The following is a 14532-nucleotide window of genomic DNA, read 5'->3' as shown; positions in this document are numbered from 1 at the left end:
TTTTTCCCATAATTTTGCATCGTGATGATATTATAGAGATGCCAGAGGGTGGAATTGAATTCGGGTCTCCTAGCTGTGAGGCCTGCGTGCGAACCACTCAACCACCGTGCAGCCCTTTTCTGACATTTTTGCTAACATCTTATCAATTTTTCCCAGAATTTTGCATCCTGATGATATTATAGAGATGCCAGAGTGTGGAATTTAACTTGGGTCTCCTAGCTGTGAGGCCTGCGTGATAACCACTTGATCACCGTGCAGCCCTGCGTATAACTTAACTCCTAAAATTTACTTCTCACCTTCTTTATTTGCCCCCTTCCCTAATTTTAATTTTCTTGTGTTCCTTTGTCTTTCTGAAAGGTGACTTTAATATCCTGACTTTAGTCCCAGCATTGTCGCTAATTAGTTTCAACATTCATTCCTTCTATCCTCATTAAGTCCCTGCTAGATGGACTAAATCTTCAAGACATGCACTTTCTTTCAGAAGCGTCTTTAATCTGCTCCCGCTGCTCCTGTAGCAGACAAGTCGTTTTTTTTTCTCCTAAAACAGTCGACTGAAATGCAAGCAGTTTCCCTGAGTAGATTTGATTTGTGAGTGATTTGTGATTGAGCTGTCAACACCAAGAGAATTGATTTTATTCCAGGCAAAAAGTTAAGGAAAACAAGCGTTGTCGAAATTGTCAGGCTTCCAGCTGACAAGCCGAGAGCAAGCAGAGACTGCCTGACAGCGGCCAACCGCCGGATGAAGCGACATGAATGTAAATTCATCCGTGGAAAACTTTTCTTTTATTCTGATTACTGCTGAATTCATGATGTGAATATACTGTAGCCGTGCATGCTGGGATAACAAGCGCCACACCAGACACAGTACACACAACGTACATTATGGTAATGGTAATGGTAATGGTTTTATTTCATTTGAACATGCATCAGATTACAATTGAATGCATCCCATAATCAGTTCACAGTTCCACATGTCCAAAAGGAGTAGGAAGAAGCAAAGCTTATTAAATCCTACCCCTCCATCTGGTACTTTTACAATCAGTAACTGTTACATTTGTTCACTTCCTGCTTTTCTAATATAGTTTAAGTTTTTTTATTTATTTTTAATTTTTTTTATGATTATTTTTTTATTTTATTTTTGTCACATAATCAGTTCACTGTTCCACATGTCCAAAAGGAGTAGGAAGAAGCAAAGCTTATTAAATCCTACCCCTCCATCTGGTACTTTTACAATCAGTAAATGTTACATTTGTTCACTTCCTGCTTTCCATAATACAGTTTAAGTTGTTTTTATTTTTTATTATTATTATTTTTTATTATATTTTCGTCACATAATCAGTTCACTGTTCCATATGTCCAAAAGGAGTAGGAAGAAGCAAAGCTTATTAAATCCTACCCCTCCATCTGGTACTTTTACAATCAGTAACTGTTACATTTGTTCACTTCCTGCTTTCCATAATACAGTTTAAGTTGTTTTTATTTTTTATTATTATTATTTTTTATTATATTTTCGTCACATAATCAGTTCACTGTTCCATATGTCCAAAAGGAGTAGGAAGAAGCAAAGCTTATTAAATCCTACCCCTCCATCTGGTACTTTTACAATCAGTAGCTGTTACATTTGTTCACTTCCTGCTTTCCATAATACAGTTTAAGGTTTTTCTTTTGTTTGTTTGTTTTTTTAATAATGTACCTCGTACGGCGGTTAGCGTCCGACCTGGTTAGCCTGTTTTACTGTTTATGTAAAAAAAATTAAGTCAAACTTCAGATTGCATACATTTTCCGGTTAGCCTATAATATGGCACACATTTAATGTCATTAATATGTTGAGAAAAGTCAATAAATTGTATTTACACAGTTCATTTTACCATTATTAGAGACCTGCAGGCATGACATAACACCCCTATAGTCACCTATACATTGTTATTATCTAATATAGTAGCCGTGGTAAATGTTAATAAGACATAATAACACATGCTAACATTGTTGTTGTATGGTATTGAACAAAAAGATCAGTCAATCATTCATAATTCATCATATGTGTTACTTGATTGATAAACAGGACTCCAGTACACTTACTTAGTTTATACTACATTGTACTGCAACAGAATGAAGATACTCTGCATTTAAATGGCCGTCATGCTAAGTTTGGTCAAACCTTGTAAATGACAGCTCATGCTCGACAATCATATTTGTACTTTTTTTTATTTCAACGCCAGTTCTTACATCTCTGCCCGGTTGCTACGATTTTATAACTGTGAACGTTTTTATAACGAAGCATGTCAACCGAAGGTTCGGAGCACAATCAAACGTCGCGACAACAAACGGGTAGGAATAAAGAAATGACATCTGAGGTAAACCGCAAACAAGACAAAAAAAAAACAAGTCAAAATCTTCCTTTTTAAAGGAAGACAAAACTTCACAGTGAACAACAGGACTGATGAGATGCAGAAAGTGTGTGTGTGTGTGGGGGGGGGGGTACTGGAAGGATAGTGGAGAACAAAGTGTGGTTCATGTTTACTGATATTTGCACATAATATATCTTTGCTTGTGTAGCCACCGTTTGATGGAGGACGCCAGGCGCATCTTTGCTCGACAACGACTACAAACTGGAGGCGGGAATAAAAAAAAAAGCAGGATGTTTATCAGCTTTGTGTCCCACCAGGCGCTATCGATCAGAGACGAGTGACATGAAACAAACGTGGAGCGATTGGGAGTCTGGAGGAGGAGGAGCGGCGGCGACGCATACAGACAAAGAATTTCATTTTGTCATGTATGTGACCTGCAGTTGATGGATATCGGGCCCCGTGACAAACACACGGACTGAGCAGTTCGTCGGAGCTTCCTGAGGCCTGCTATGGAGACATAGGCCCTGCAAATATACAAATATACAAAGTAGAATAATACGAGCGTGGGTACGACTGGGTGACGACTTCAGTATTTCTTTAATCTTAGGTCACATATAGACAAACAACCATTCACGCTAACATTCATACCTATGGACAATTTGGAGTCGCTAATTAACCTAGCATGTTTTTGGAATGTGGGAGGAAACCGGAGTACCCGGAGAAAACCCACACATGAACGGGGAAAACATGCAAACTCCACACAGAGATGGCCGAGGGTGGGAAAAGACAAAATAAGAAGCCAAAAAGTTACCACTTCCACACAAAATAGGAGGAGAACTCATTCATTCATTTTCTACTGTGGGAGTTGTGGGGGTGCTGGAGCCTATCCCAGCTGTCTTCGGGCGAGAGGCGGGGTACACCTTGAACTGGTGGCCAGCCAATCACAGGTCACATATAGACAAACAACCATTCACACTCACATTCATACCTACGGACAATTTGGAGTCGCTAATTAACCTAGCATGTTTTTTGGAATGTGGGAGGAAACCGGAGTACCCGGAGAAAACCCACGCATGCACGGGGAGAACATGCAAACTCCACACAGAGATGGCCGAGGGTGGGGAAAGACAAAATAAGAAGCCAAAAAGTTACCACTTCCACACAAAATAGAAGGAGAACTCATTCATTCATTTTCTACCGCTTATCCTCACGAGGGTCGTGGGGGTGCTGGAGCCTATCCCAGCTGTCTGGGTACACCCTGGACTGGTGGCCAGCCAATCACAGGGCACATATAGACAAACAACCATTCACACTCACATTCATACCTATGGACAATTTGGAGTCGCTAATTAACCTAGCATGTTTTTGGAATGTGGGAGGAAACCGGAGTAAAACCAGAGAAAACCCACGCATGCACGGGGAAAACATGCAAACTTTTCACAAAGATGGCCGATGGTGGGGTTAAAGACAAAATAAGAAGCCAAAAAGTTACCACTTCCACACAAAATAGGAGGCGAACTCATTCATTCATTTTCTAATGCTTATCCTCACGAGGGTCGCGGGGGTGCTGGAGCCTATCCCAGCTGTCTTCGGACGAGAGGCGGGGTACACCCCGGACTGGTGGCCAGCCAATCACAGGGCACATATAGACAAACAACCATTCACACTCACATTCATACCTATGGACAATTTGGAGAACGCTAATTAACCTAGCATGTTTTTGGAATGTGGGAGGAAACCGGAGTAAAACCAGAGAAAACCCACGCATGCACGGGGAAAACATGCAAACTTTTCACAAAGATGGCCGATGGTGGGGTTAAAGACAAAATAAGAAGCCAAAAAGTTACCACTTCCACACAAAATAGGAGGCGAACTCATTCATTCATTTTCTAATGCTTATCCTCACGAGGGTCGCGGGGGTGCTGGAGCCTATCCCAGCTGTCTTCAGACGAGAGGCGGGGTACACCCTGGACTGGTGGCCAGCCAATCACAGGGCACATATAGACAAACAACCATTCACACTCACATTCATACCTATGGACAATTTGGAGAACGCTAATTAACCTAGCATGTTTTTGGAATGTGGGAGGAAACCGGAGTACCCACGCATACACGGGGAGTCAACACAGAGATGGGATTGAACCCGGGGTCTCCTAGCTGTGAGGTCTACGTGCTAACCACTCGACCACCGTGCAGCCTGCTCTCATAATGTTAAAAAACAAATGTAGAAGGTGATATCAGATGGACCTTAGACTAATTTGTACTGGTGCTACAGGTTAAAATAAAGGATGGATCAATCCATTACAAGGATTTGCCCCCTCCAAAACACCCCCCCATCTTCAATCATCACCAGTGAGACCCATATTTGTACTTTCCTTTATGTTTGAATCAAATGAAGAATATGATATTAACTGAATTGTCACCTGCCAGTCAAATTCAAAGAAGAGAAGAGAAATTGGATTTAAGCGGCAGTGCTAATCGCAGACGCGCGTCAGGTGGCAGAAACGCAATCACATGTTTTGTGAGAAATGAAAAAAAAAAAAAAATCTCGACAGCTGAAGATAGATCGCCCTCCTCTATTATTATTATTGACGAGCGTCACATTGACAGTCAAAGAAGGCGAGAGAGTCCAGAGATTAGACAAGCAATACGGAGAAGAATAAATCAATTTAGCCACTGCAGAGGAATGACAAAGACACGGAGAAGCTGAAGGAACACAACATGGCCGACTGAGGTTACTGGTGTGTGTTTGGAAAAGGCCAAAAGCAGCAACGGAGCCACTTCAGCCTGAGGAGGAATGATATTTAGGAGGTGAGGGAAGATAATGTTCTGCTGGTGGAATTCTGCTCTTTTTGTGAGTGTGTGCGTACCCTTTGTGTGTGTACTCATGTGTGTGTGTTTCTGTCAGACCTGCGGATATGAAGAAAGCTTTCAAATGCTATGCTAGCCGCAGGGGCTGTTACACACACACATAAAAATGGACGCCTCGGTAGAAATGTCAGCCTGTCTGACAGTAAGATGATGTTAGTTCCAGACTTCTCCACTATCGTCTTTTCACTCGTATTTATCCATGGACGACATTAGCCACGTATACATGGACCCAAATGTTCCAATTGCAATCGGTTTATTTGCTCAAACGGAAAGAATTGAACTTCATTCCGAAAGAAAAGTGCCAATCCGAATGAATATGTAATCGGATTCACGGGGGGTGGAATATAAGTTGCCAGGGTGTGTTCTTCTTCGTCGTGTTTTTTGTGTTTATTGGCGGTTGGCAAGCAGCTTTCGTGTGCATTATAGAATCGGAACAAAATCTAAACACTTCTATACTTTATTCACAAGTCCAGTTTTATTAAAAAAAAAAATATATATATATATATATCTATATAAAATATGTCCTGAATTTAATTTTTTATTAAATATTTTTTATATTTTTTATTAAAATTTAAATATTAGTAAAATTGAATTTGATCTTGGGGCAGCACAGCGGTCAAGTGGTTAGCGCGTTAGTTAATTTTTTCATTAATTATTATTTTATATTATTATTTATATTATTTTTTATTATTATTTATTTATCATGTTTAATAATTTTTAATTTAATTTAATTTAATTTAATTTAATTTAATTTAATTTAATTTAATTTAATTTAATTTAATTTAATTTAGGGCGGCACAGCGGTCGAGTGGTTAGCACACAGACCTCACAGCTAGGAAACCAGGGTTCAATTCCACCAATTCCGCATGTTCTCCCCGTGCATGCATGGGTTTTTTCCGGGTACTCCGGTTTCCTCCCACATTCCAAAAACATGCTAGGTTAATTAGCGACTCCAAATTGTCCATAGGTATGAATGTGAGTGTGAATGGTTGTTTGTCTATATGTGCCCTGTGATTGGCTGGCCACCAGTCCGTCCAGGGTGTACCCCGCCTCTCGCCCAAAGACAGCTGGGATAGGCTCCAGCACCCCCACAACTACCACGGTAGAAAATGAATGAATGAGTTCTCCTCCTATTTTGTGTGGAAGTGGTAACTTTTTGCCTTCTTATTTTGTCTTTCCCCACCCTTGGAAATCTCTGTGTGGAGTTTGCATGTTCTCCTCGTGCATGTGTGGGTTTTCTCCGGGTACTCCGGTTTCCTCCCACATTCCAAAAACATGCTAGGTTAATTAATTAGCAACTCCAAATTGTCCATAGGTATGAATATGAGTGTGAATGGTTGTTTGTCTATATGTGCCCTGTGATTGGGATGTACCCCGCCTCTCGCCCGAAGACAGCTGGGATAGGATCCAGCACCCCCCGCGGAGGGTATATTATTATACAACACATGTTGTTGTATCATGTTCTTAGATGAAGTAAACGTGAGTACTATTCACCAGTGTGTACTAGTAAGGACGTTGAGCTGCCAATCAGGTGATGCTGGCGCTCTCAAAGCCTGAGGGTGAGGAAGGAGGGGAGCGATGGTACAAAATGTAGCTTTAGGATTCGGAAAACGAGAGTGTTTACTTGAGTGTAGGTGAAAGTGACAGGAATAAAGTTGTCAAGTGTTCTCGGAATACTGATGTCGGGATTCGGAGGGAAGATTTGAAGAGCTTTTCTTGGAAAACAATCAGTCCACTTTATTGCTTCTAATACTCCTGAGTGAGCGATATTTCATTGTAAGATCCGATATGGTAAAATCGAATCTGTGAGCAAGGTGACCCCGCGGAATATGTGTAATTGCTTTAGTTTAATTATGTTGCCATTATGAGCATTATTCCGGGGGGGGGGGCACGGTCGTGTCTTCCAATGACAAAATGAGATCGTCATTGACCTTGTTGTACCCTTTGCTGTCTTTCAAAACACACTCAAAGTAAAATATGTCCATCTTAATGAAGGTCGATGCCTGGAAATGATCCGTCCTGTAAATTCAGTGTTCAAGATTCGATTCCTCTTCAATGATTTTTGTTTGTTTAAAAAAAAGGCCGGTTTCTCGGGATCTAAATGTAAGTTATTTAACCGTCACGTCAGTGAACTGCACACATGAATCCATCACATATTCAGTTGCCACCAGTCCAGGGTGTACCCCGCCTCTCGCCCAAAGACAGCTGGGATAGGCTCCAGCACCCCCTGCGACCCTTGTGAGGAAAAAGCGGTAGAAAATGAATGAATGAATAATTTAATTTAATTTAATTTAATTTAATTTAATTTAATTTAATTTAATTTAATTTAATTTAATTTAATTTAATTTAATTTAATTTAATTTAATTTAATTTTTTATTTATATATATATTTATTTTGTCACATACCGAAGTACTTTTCTTGTAGATAGAGCCTATTCAAATATGTATTTACCGAAGTTCTTCCCAGCCCCCATTTTAGAGCCAGCGTTACACCCATCAGTCAAACGTTCCCCTCTAAGGCTTCTTTGAATTCCTCTTCCACTTCTCAGGGCGCACGCTATCTATCACCTTGTCATGTCAACTTCAAGGTCATCCCGTTAACCAAGTGGGCGGGGTTGTCACTGCCACTCACGGCCCGTGACTTCCATTGGACGGTCGGTCAGTGCTTTGATTGATGGACAGCGGTGGTCCAACTGGCTTCCTGTCATATTGATGAGTGGTTTGTTTGTTTTATTTTTTTTTTTTTTCAACAAGGACACATTTGAAGAATAATATGGAGTAGTCAGCTATAAAAAGTACTGTTAATGTATCCTCAATGTGCGGTGCAGGGGGTCGCTTATGTACATGAGTTGTGATGTTTTTAAAATGGGTAATGCAGAAAGTTCAAAAGTTCATTTCATCTGTCAATGTGGCCTCTGGAATTAAAATTGGTGAGCAAATATGTACTATGTACTATATACTATGTACTATTTTGTCATAACTTTAATTGTTAATAATATGCAATTGTGACATATAATAATATCTTTAATTTAATTTAATTTAATTTAATTTAATTTAATTTAATTTAATTTAATTTAATTTAATTTAATTTAATTTAATTTAATTTAATTTAATTTAATTTAATTTAATTTAATACATTCTATTTGGCCTTAACCAATCACATTTGAACAAGCTTATACTTTTCATGCAGATGAACGTAATTATACACTACAGAGGAGGACCAATCCAAAAACAGCCTAAAAGCTGAAAGGTAATGTCCTCTGGCAATAAGAACATAAGTGAACCTCATTATTTGGAATATATAAAAAATATATAAAACAAATGAAACAAAATGTCTATTCTGGCTTCACATTTGATGGTGACAAGAGCTTGTTTGGTTTGTGTATTTTTTTTTTTAAATATGTTGATTCATTTGAATTCCTTTCAAGTTTACCCCCCCCCCCACCCCCCTCCTTGCATCCGCTCATGCTGTGAATACACAAACACTCTCAGGAGTTTTCAATACTCTTCTGAACTTAATACACTTACAAAATGGCACAGAAGCTTCCTCCCCAGGCTTCATCTCCATAACAACAATCGAGCACTAAACATTCAAATTGGAAAGCTCTCATTTTTATGAGGTGAGAAGGCCCCTGTGCATATGGGGAAGGGGGGGGGGGGTGGCGGATGGTGTTCGACACTGCGTTATACACATACAGTAAGCAGGGTGGGGGCCATAAACTTGATCCAACATTGAGGGGCTAAGTAGTGAATTATTCATTCATTCATTTTCTACTGCTTATCCTTACAAGGGTTGCGAGGGGTGCTGGAGCCTATCCCAGCTGTCTTCAAGTCGAGAGGCGGGGTACACCCTGGACTGGTGGCCAGCCAATCACAGGGCACATATAGACAAACAACCATTCACACTCACATTCATACCTATGGACAATTTGGAGTCGCTAATTAACCTAGCATGTTTTTGGAATGTGGGAGGAAACCGGAGTACCCGGAGAAAACCCACGCATGCACGGGGAGAACATGCAAACTCCACACAGAGATGGCCGAGGGTGGGGAAAGACAAAATAAGAAGCCAAAAAGTTACCACTTCCACACAAAATAGGAGGAGAACTCTTTAATTAATTCATTTTCTACCGCTTATCCTCACGAGGGTTGCTGGAGCCTATCCCAGCTGTCTTCAAGTCGAGAGGCGGGGTACACCCTGGACTGGTGGCCAGCCAATCACAGGGCACATATAGACAAACAACCATTCACACTCACATTCATACCTATGGACAATTTGGAGTCGCTAATTAACCTAGCATGTTTTTGGAATGTGGGAGGAAACCGGAGTACCCGGAGAAAACCCACGCATGCACGGGGAGAACATGCAAACTCCACACAGAGATGGCCGAGGGTGGGGAAAGACAAAATAAGAAGCCAAAAAGTTACCACTTCCACACAAAATAGGAGGAGAACTCTTTAATTCATTCATTTTCTACCGCTTATCCTCACAAGGGTTGCTGGAGCCTATCCCAGCTGTCTTCAAGTCGAGAGGCGGGGTACACCCTGGACTGGTGGCCAGCCAATCACAGGGCACATATAGACAAACAACCATTCACACTCACATTCATACCTATGGACAATTTGGAATGAACCGGAGTACCCGGAAAAAACCCACACAAACTCCACACAGAGGGTAGGATTGAACTCGATTATCCTAGCTGTGAGGTCTGTGCGCTAACCACTCGACCACCGTGCAGCCGAGAAATATTCAACAATATTCAAAAAGTATACAACTTCAGATATGCTATTTAATGTGCAACGTTATTACATATTATATTACATTATATTGCATTACATCAAACTTCACATCATGTCACAGGACCGATGCTTAGAGAGCATCTGTCATCTGCAAATTTGAGAAGAAATGCTGCTACAATGAAGCGAACAAGCTAAATGGAAGCGCTTTCAAGAGCAGAGTGAGACAGATGGGGGGGTTGGGTTGGGGGGGCGGGAGACAGCTGTATCTTTGTTGCACATCATTGAAAGATTATGGAAGCATTGCAGCCAATTAACTAAGCAGTAGAAAAACTAGCGTGTAGAGCAGACTGGTGCCAAAACAACATCATCATCATCTTCTGGATGTGAACTCACTCTTGGAAGCTATCACTGAGAAGATTAGGAAAAGAAATGGAAGTCTTGCACGCCCTTTATTATAAACCAATATTAAAGTGAAATAGAATGTCCATTAATAGTTCAAGAGCTCAAATGTGGATTTATTTTGTCAGGTATTAACATTGCCATGCACGGCATTAATGTCGAGGTTGGACACAGTAAGACAGACCTCAGTGCTGCTTTATTTTATCCTAAAAAGGATGCAAGGAAGACGTCTAATTGAGTTAGACAACTGTACTCTCACAAATCTAAGTAACTCAACCTTCACACTTTTTCCGACTCGAAAAAAAAAAAAACATAAAAATAAAAAAGGACTCTCAGCCGTCAACTCCTGACATTATGGAGCTGCCAGAAAAGTGGAGAAGAATATAGATTCAATCCACAGCCAGAGTGGAAAAACACTACCGTTATATTGTCACCCACTATCATTGATATTTCAGCTCTGTTTGAGTTCCACCCTGTGCTTTATTTTGACAGCGGAGTTATTCTTTTATCGCAACCATTTCATCAATAGTTCTTTCATAGCAATTAAAATGGTCCTTTGGTGTCATGAATAATAACACGTAGTACGTGAATGAATGTACCTTGCAGAATACATTTTTACCCATGTGTCCCAGTAGATAGGCTTATGGCAACGTAAAAACAATAAAAATATGGATGTTGCTGTTTTTAATATTTACTACACTCATTGCAACAGTACTACACATTCAAACACACACTCACATGCAGGTTGCTGGAGCCTATCCCAGCTGTCTTTAGGTCGAGAGGCGGGGTACACCCTGGACTGGTGGCCAGCCAATCACAGGGCACATATAGACAAACAACCATTCACACTCACATTCATACCTATGGACAATTTGGAGTCGCTAATTAACCTAGCATGTTTTTGGAATGTGGGAGGAAACCGGAGTACCCGGAGAAAACCCACGCATGCACGGGGAGAACATGCAAACTCCACACAGAGTTGGCCCAGGGTGGGGAAAGACAAAATAAGAAGCCAAAAAGTTACCACTTCCACACAAAAGAGGAGGAGAACTCTTCAATTCATTCATTTTCTACCGCTTATCCTCACAAGGGTTGCGGGGGTGCCGGAGCCTATCCCAGCTGTCTTTAGGTCGAGAGGCGGGGTACACCCTGGACTGGTGGCCAAGGGTGGGGGAAAAACAAAATAAGAAGCCAAAAAGTTACCACTTCCACACAAAATAGGAGGAGACCTCTTTAATTCATTCATTTTCTACCGCCTTTCCTTACGAGGGTTGCGGGGGATGCTGGAGCCTATCCCAGCTGTCTTCGGGCAAGAGGTGGGTCCTAGCTGTGAGGTCTGCACGCTAACCACTCAACTACCGTGCAGCCAACTCAGGTGTCATTTCAGTGAATTTTATGACCTACTTCTACTAGAACTCTAGGTTACGGTTGTCTTTGAAGGAGGCACAGCATAAGTCCACTAATTTACTCCTGTTGCGTTTCAGAATCAGAATCAGAATCAGAATCGACTTTATTGCCATTGTATTGCATACAACTAAATTTGAGTCCAACTCCACAGTGCATTTTGTAGAAGGTAAAAATAAGAATAAAAGGATAAAAATAATACAAGGAATAACAAAAATATAAATATAAAAGTGGCAGGTGCTGTTCAAAATAAGTGTAAATATACATATGTACATCAAAAACAATAACTTATACAGTAACAAAATGTAGCATTGCAGTAACCAAATATGGAATTTCAGTAAACAAAATGTAGTATTGCACTTGGATGAATGAATATTATTGCACATAAGTCCAATATTGCACGTTTGAAGCATTATTGTACATAACAGTAGTGCAAAAATAAGTATGTTCATTGCAGTGATGGCTCTGGGAAAGAAGCTGTCCTTATTTGCATTTCCATCAAAAACAGCAACAAATTAGTTCCGCCTCCTATTCGTCATATCATTAGCTGACAGCAAATATAATTATGCGGTATGTCGGGCGTATTCCCTCTTTGTGACGTACGGCAGCTTTAGCAGATAGAGGAACTTTGTCGTCCATTTAGTTTGCTCCCTTCCCTGTGTGTTAGTATCCATAATGTAAGGCCAATGCATCATTCATTTTCATGATATCTTAAATCTAATCCTAAATTACAGCCCTCCCTTGCCGAGTTTTAAATGTGGAGGGTATGAAATATAGATAAAACTCTGTAATTTATTTGTTGTGAGAGAGGAAACAGAAAAGGAGCACTAAAACAAGGATATGATAAAAAAGAAATGTGACACTTTTATACCCTAATTACTGAAAAAAAAGGTGTGAATGATTGAGGTAAATGTCTATTTGAGATGACCTCGATGAAATATTAATTTGGTTTTAGTGAAGGAAAGGTCACTGCTTGGACTTTGACTGAATAATAAGTGAGCTAGTGACAAGATCGTAACATCAACTGGATAGCAAGAGTCAGGTGTGAGGTCCGGAATTATTGGATGATTTTGCCTTTATATAAAACCACAATGGACTTTTCAGCTTTGGGTTGTAAAGGTATACAAACGGGTAAAAAGAGATAGCTCATAATGGTCGCAATGACCCCTATTAAAACACCTTCCGTCGACCCCGATTGGCTCGCTGGCTGCTGGGGCACGGCGGCTCGCTTGCGGGGCCTGGGCTGCGGGACGATTTAGTCTGCTTAGCCTTCCTGGGGGTCCCGCTGGAACCAGCTGACGCTGGGGCTTACACTAGGGGTGTGTTTGGTGGTAGCTCCCTTGGACTGTCCTATGTCGCGGGTACCTCTGTGCCTTTGGGGGGGGTGTTCAGCGGTCTCCGGGAAGTGGGGTCCATGCTGGTCGTGGTCTGAAGTCTGCGGTGGTGGCTTGGGGTTGCGGGTACCGGGCTGTGTGTTGGGATGGGGCCTGATCTCACTTGTGGGGACGGGGACCTGGGTGGCGTGTTGCCCCATTATGTGGATCATTATGGGGCAAACAGATGCCGCTTGCAAAGACTGCTATTAAAACACCTCCGGAGAGCCTTCCGTCTACCCCCGCGATTGGGCCACTGGCTGCTGGGGCTTGCTTGGGGTGCCCTGGGCTGCGGGATGATTTAGTCTGGTCTGCTTAGCCTTCCTGGGGGTCCCGCTGGAACCAGCTGACGCTGGGGCTTACACTAGGGGTGTGTTTGGTGGTAGCTCCCTTGGACTGTCCTATGTCGCGGGTACCTCTGTGCCTTTGGGGGGGGTGTTCAGCGGTCTCCGGGAAGTGGGGTCCATGCTGGTCGTGGTCTGAAGTCTGCGGTGGTGGCTTGGGGTTGCGGGTACCGGGCTGTGTGTTGGGATGGGGCCTGATCTCACTTGTGGGGACGGGGACCTGGGTGGCGTGTTGCCCCATTATGTAGATCATTATGGGGCAAACAGATGCCGCTTGCAAAGACTGCTATTAAAACACCTCCGGAGAGCCTTCCATCTACCCCGCGATTGGGCCACTGGCTGCTGGGGCACGGCGGCTCGATCGGGGTGCCTTGGGCTGCGGGATGATTTAGTCTGGTCTGCTTAGCCTTCCTGGGGGTCCCACTGGAACCAGCTGACGCCGGGGATTCCCCTAGGGGTGTGTTTGTCGGTACGTCCCTTGGACTGTCCTAGGTCAAGGGCCCTTGGGGGGGGGGCATTCAGCGGTCTAGTGGCCTGAAATTTGCGAGGGTGGCTTGGGGTTGCTGCACTGTGGTTGCTGCCAGGACCGGGCTGTGTGTTGGGATGTGGCCTGATCTCGCTCGTGGGGACGGGGGCCTGGGTCGTGAGTGGGGTGTATACTCCTCGGGGTCAGGGCTGCTGTTTAGCTTGAGCAAAAGCCAAATTAAGCTACTTTATTAATCAATTGATGGCCGCAGCGATGGGGGATGAGTTGATGCTGATGACGATCGTCCCGAGCGGGGCTCCTTTGGTGGGAATTTTTTGGAAGGGTGTCGCATCTCTGGGTACAGACGGTAGTACATGTGGTGGTCTAATCCTCTTTCCATCTAGTTTCTGAAGACAATGATCTCGGCGGGGTCCCTCTTAAGCTTTTCATATGTTGAGATGCAGCAGCTTCTTACATTCAAGGTCAAACATCTTCAACCAACAAGACTCCAGTTCGATTCCCATAACCACAATATGGCACCCATTGTGACTTCACATAAAACAAAATATTCATACATTATTCAGGCG

Source organism: Doryrhamphus excisus, linkage group LG22, assembly GCF_037039965.1.
Source record: "Doryrhamphus excisus strain RoL-2023G ecotype Guam linkage group LG22, RoL_Dexc_Guam_v1.1, whole genome shotgun sequence".
In the NCBI taxonomy this organism is placed as follows: Eukaryota; Metazoa; Chordata; class Actinopteri; order Syngnathiformes; family Syngnathidae; genus Doryrhamphus; species Doryrhamphus excisus.
This window is presented reverse-complemented; position numbering follows the sequence as displayed.